Genomic DNA, 6,000 nt, shown 5'->3' on the forward strand with positions numbered 1-6,000 from the left:
ATATTCCAGGCAAAAGATGGTCATGCTTTGCTAGGTATTGGTGGCACTTGCTTGTAATCCCAGTGACTCTGGAGGCTGAGGCAGGAGGATTACAAGTTTGAGGCCAGACTCAGAAATTCAGCAAAACCCTATCTCAAAACAAAAACCAAAAGGGCTGGGGATGTAGCTTAGAGTAGAGTGCTGCTGGCTTCAATCCCCAGCACCACCACTGAAGTGGCACCCTCTTTCTCCACAGAAAAGTCCTCTTCACCATGGCTGATTTTAGGACTGTCAGCAAAAGAGTCTCTGCAAAAGAGTCCAATGTAGATAAACTTCCTATTTTCATTTTGCTCTGTTTTACTTGGACACTCCAGGTGCTGGACACCCCCTTACTAATTTTCCACAAACATATCTAGTATAGTACTTTGTAGAACTGTGCAAACAAGGCCTCTGGCCTTGAGCTGGGGTTTCACAGTGATGTCTACATTTTTAAGATAAGTTACAATTGGGCTCCATGGTAACAGCTGGCAGGGGGAGGAAAGAAAGGGGAGAAGAAGCTTTCCCCTTCTCAGGTGTTGTCCTTGAAGAGTTAACTTGCTCAGAACAGTGAAAGAAAAAGCTGCTTTTATGCGAACTTCTGCAGACTGTGAACTTCTGAGCCCCTCCCCTTACATGCTGGGTATAAAACCCTGAAACTCCCTGAACTCGAGGTTCAGGGGATTGATTGATTACAGCAAAAGCTATGCCCTCTGAACCTGGCTGCAGCCAAATAAAACTGTTTCCTGCTATGTTCGGTGCCTTGCCTCCTTTGTCCCTACACCACCACCAACAACAACAACAACAAAAAACGCTCCTGAATTGGCGCTAGAAATAGAACTGGGGAGAAGTAGTTTGGGAACTAAACTTAAGGTAGAACTGACAAGATCTGAACATGGTTGGACAAAGAAAGAAATCATCAGTGCTGACTCCTAGATTTGGATTTGAATAATGAGGGTGAATCATAGTATAATTTTATGAAACTAGAAAAATTAGAGAAAGAATGGATTTGGGGTGTAAAGTAACTAAGCATTTTGTTTTGGACATGTTGAGTTTCAGATGCCAATGAATGGTATCTAACTGGAAATATTGAGCTGGCAGTTTCACATCTGAGTTTGAAGCTCAAATAGAAGACTGGGGCTAGAAATATAAACTTGAGAATCATCAACATATAAGTGCTATTTAAAGTCATGAAACAGGATGAGAGTTCCTAGGAGTAAATGTACATAGAGAAATGGTTCAGGAACTGAGTCCTGGAATCCTCCAACATTAGATGTCTGAGGAAAGAGGAGGATGCAGCAAAGACAAAGAGGTAGGTGACCTATGGAAGTAAGAGGAAACCCAGGAGAATGGGATTCAATATAAAAGACATATTCTTTATTACAATTAGGTAAACCCAGCATGAAACAATAATCTTTGGCCTGAAGGAAGCAATTGTTCCTATTAGCAAACCTGGGTTCTGGTAATTTCTATGCAAGTGTACCTGACTCCTTTTTCTTCCACAGTTTAGGCCAGTTTAATGGTCTTTCTTTTCTCCTTTCTTCTGCAAGGCATTATGCTGGGAATTATGGGACAAATAAATGGTCATAAATAATCTCAAAGAAGATAAGAAATATACAAATACCATTTAAATTCATAGTAATATAATCTTTGTTTAGATTCTTATTTTTCCATGTGCATTATATCAAATCTGTTTAATGAAGATAGAATGTGACCTATACCAAAGAAATTTGCTAAATGCTATGGTAGTACATAGAAAGGAGAGATAACTTCTGGCCATGGGAATTAAGAAAGGACTCATGGAACAGACAGTGTTTTAGGTTTGACCTTGAAAATGACTAGAGTCTGGATATAAAAGCAAGGGATAAGAAAGCATTCCAGATAGAGCTTCCTTCACAAACAAAGATGAAAAGACAGACAAGAAAACATGAGTGTGATTGGAGAAATAATAAATAGACTGATTTGTGTACAGAGTAATAATGGGAGATAAGGCTAGAAAAGAAGAGGAAGTTTAACAATATGTTGATGCCATAGATTCAAGTAAACAGATCTGATCTTGATCCATTCCTTAATTACCACTCTCCATGATTTTTCATCCTAATCAGAATAAAATCCAATCTACTTAACCCAATCTAAGGCCCTACGTGATCTTGATTTGTCTAACCTGGTCTTTCTCATTCTCTGCTCCTTTGACAACTGAGCTACAACTACACTAGTCATCTTTGCTTCTCAAGCAGCCACACTTGTTCCTGGCCAGGACCTTTGCATTACCTGTGATGGTCTTTCCTCTGATTCTCTTGGTTGGCTATTTTTGCCACTAGTTTGTGGGTTACTTCTTCATCTCCTGATCTCTCAATTTGAAACAGCCATTTAAACATAAATATGCATTTTGGAGGAAAAAAGGACAATGGAGTCAGCTTAATCAGTAAATATTTGTCGAGCATTTGCTATGTTCCAGATGTGCAGTATACACAAAAGACAAAGACGGATGAAATGTTGTATTTTTTTTCCCCTATCTCTGGATTTATTTATACAAATAGTCCAGGAGGACACCAGTCTCCTGTAGACAGGGGTCTAGGGGTCACACCAGTCCTTCTGCCCTTGTATTTCCAGACAGAGGCTTTTACTATGGAGCTTTCACAAAGACCTGGGCACCCTTGAGGGTCTGGGCACCTTTGGGAGCAGGAGCAGAAGCCAGAGTTGATAATGGAGCTGGAGTTGCAGCCTGGGTCTTGGCTTGGGCTTGGGCTTTGGCCTTTGGTTGGTAGTGCCTACAACCCCTGGAGTGGGCAAGAAAGGCAAGGCAGCCAAGCTTGCTGCTGACACCCCTGGCATCTTGGGCTTCACCTCCTTGGGCTTTACCAGACCTTGATAGCCCTGGAATGTGCCCTCACGGCCTTGGCGTTGCTTGCCTACACTGTTTTCAGGCCCTTCTTGTGCTTCTTGGGAAAACATGTGTTTCTCAGGAACTTGGGTCTACCTCCTTAAGAAATTCATATCTTTGTGATCGGGATTTCCTGACGCCATTTCTGTGCCATTTTGGGGACTGGTTGTGCGTGGTGTGGTTCTTGGACTTGGCCATGTCTGTACCATAAGCTGCTGCTCCTGGAGTAGTTGAGACCAGAAGAGGAAGAGCTGAAACATTATTCTTACCATCAATGAGTTCAAAACTTTTTCTGTTTTCAAAATTGTTTTGAAGTGATTGTATTTTCCTAACTGTAGTATCTGGCTCTCAATTCTTTTGTGACTTATCTCCTGCAATCACTTTTGGAGTCTTTCTCGTCCATAGACGAAAACCATTAACTCCCAATTCTCTGACCTCTTTTTTAATTCCAATGATCTACATTTTACCTTGGGTCATCACCAGACTATGCTTTTTCTCAAACTGAAGTATGTCTTGAAAGATTCTACCTTCCAAATCTTTAATTTTGAGCTAGGTGCAATGGTACATGCCTGTAATCTGAGAGGCTTGGGAGACTGAGGCAGGAGGATTGCAAGTTCAAAGCCATCCTCAGCAACTTAGTGAGCCCATTCTTAAAATGAAAAAATAAAAAAGAGCTGGGGATGTGGCTCAGTGGTTAAGCACCCCTGGGTTTCATATCTGGCGTGCACACACACACACACATACACACACACACACACACACCAAAAACAAAATCTCTATTTTTGAAATTTTTAATCTTGATCTGAACTTTCACAACTTTCCCTCCACTTCCCATTGAACTCTTTTATCTTCATTATAATCTTCTATTGATACATCCCACTTCTCTCAAATTACAATCTAATCTGTTTGCCTTTGCCTTGAAACTACCCTGGGACTCATGCTCAATTATTTCAGTTGTGTGTTAGCATTGTAGAATTTTTGGCCTTCTTGACTTTCTATCATTTCTGCTAGTCTTTACCAGTGCACAAGCCTATATATTACTTCTATTTCTGCTTCTGGGCTACTTGGAACTGCAGAAGAAAATCACAACATTATGATCATGTGGCTCAAAATTCAACACCATCTACTCATTTTCCAAATTTGGAACATAAGCATTATTTGACTCTACCCTTTGCTGGCTGCACATATTCAATTTATCAACAAGTCTCTTAGATTCTATTTATCCCACTTTTCTCCGGTCAGTCATTGTCACTAAAACAATTAAAAGTCAACATCATGTCTTATGACATTATGACAATAGCTTTTTATGCTTAATCTATGTTTTACACTTCTGGCAATATGATCTATTTTAACATGCAAATTGTGTTGCTTTTCTGCTTTAAAACCTGTCACTGCTCCCTATTTGCTTTAAAGATAAACTTCCAACTCCTTAACAAGGTCAACACGCCCTACCTGACCTGACCCCTAACAACCTATCTAGTTAGAACCATTGGCCCTTGTCAACTTGCACACCCACACATACCCATTATTACACACAGATCTATTGAGATCTCAACCTGGAATGCATTGCTTCTACAGCTGGATTTGAGAAGATTTGGCATCTTTTCCAATATTAAGTTTTCCAAGTCTTGAATGTAAACTTTTATTCCTTTTATTCATGTTCTCCTGGAACTCCAAATGCATGTTAGAATTGTTCATGGCCTTCCTCGTGTTCATTTTGGTATTTTTTTAAATCATTTTCCTTCTATATGTCAGCACTGTGGCAAGGTAGTCTTGAGGACTTGCTGTTGCTGGAAGGAATCGACCTAAGTACCTCTGTCTGGGAATATTCTATTAGAATAGTAATCAGAAGCAATCTAGTCAAGATCAGCATTGCAACTGTGATATAGGACCACAATATAGGCTGAAGCCATAGAGACCAGCAAAAAGTTTAGAGTGATCTGAGGAACAAGAGATCTATAAGAAGCATTGATAAACTCCATCAAAGCTTTGAATAGTTTACAGCAACCTTTTCTATATTTTATAAAGAGCTAGGAGAGTGGAGTTTGAAGGCTTTGAACACAAAGAAATGATAAGGAGAGGGTGAAGTGGCATGTGCCTATAATTCTAGCAACTCCAGAGGCTGAGACAAAAGGATCAAAAGTTCAGGGCCATCTTGAGCAACTTAGTGAGACCCTGAATCAAAATAAAAATATAAAAAGAAATGGAGGATGTAGCCCAATAGTAAAACAGCCCTAAAAAATAAACAAACAAAAACTATAAGAAGAGGAGGAGGGAGAAGAAGGAGAAGAGAAAGAAAAAGCAAGAAGACAAAAAGAAATGAAAAAGCTAATTTACTTAGATTTGATCATTACACACTGTATACGTATATTGAACTATCATATTGTACCCATAAATATGTATAATTATCATGTGTCTATTAGAAAGATTTTAAAATTTTATTTATTTATTTTTGCTATTTTGGAGATTGAACCCCGGGCTTGGTACAAGATGGGCAAGTGCTCTACCACTGAGTTATGTCCAAGTCCATAAAAAGAAAAAAGAAAAAGAAAATTCTGCTAAGCTCTAAGGAGATTTGGAAGGAGGTGTATCAGGAGACATTGACAAGGACCCAGTTACTTATTCAGCCCTGACTGGACCCAGGATACAATGAAAGCAGGATGTGAAGCCCAAGGCAGACATAAATTGCCAGATTGTTGAAGAGATTTATAAATACACACACAGATCCGTTCAGCAAAATGGAGATGTACTTATCCAAGTCATATAAGAAAATCTTTGCAACTTGGGAGGCTGAGGCAGGAGGATCGTGGGTTCAAAGCCAGCCTTAGCAAAAGCAAGGTGCTAAGCAACTCAGTGAGACCCTGTCTCTAAATAAAATACAAAATAGGGCTGGGGATGTGGCTTAGTGGTTGAATGCCACTGAGTTCAATCCCAGGTATTCCCCCAACCCAAAAAAGAAAAAAAAATATTTTACCCCATCATGGTCTGACCACTGAGCTATGTAGACACAGAGAAAACCTCTAGGAAGATGGGCTTAAAAGTATAAACAACAACCAAAAAATTTTTTTAAATAAGCAGAGATTTTAGTGGCAACATACTGC

At 39.6% G+C, this 6,000-nt stretch overlaps 1 pseudogene across 1 annotated transcript; it reads right to left on the minus strand.

Moving 5' to 3' along the window:
* Positions 1-2,641: 2,641 nt before the first annotated feature.
* On the minus strand, positions 2,642-3,097 carry LOC308653250 (large ribosomal subunit protein eL29-like; annotated as a pseudogene). The gene has a single exon. The product of its transcript is annotated as a large ribosomal subunit protein eL29-like (transcript).
* Positions 3,098-6,000: the final 2,903 nt, after the last annotated feature.

Source organism: Spermophilus citellus (assembly GCF_964194105.1).
Source record: "Spermophilus citellus genome assembly, chromosome: 7".
NCBI classification, from domain to species: domain Eukaryota; kingdom Metazoa; phylum Chordata; class Mammalia; order Rodentia; family Sciuridae; genus Spermophilus; species Spermophilus citellus.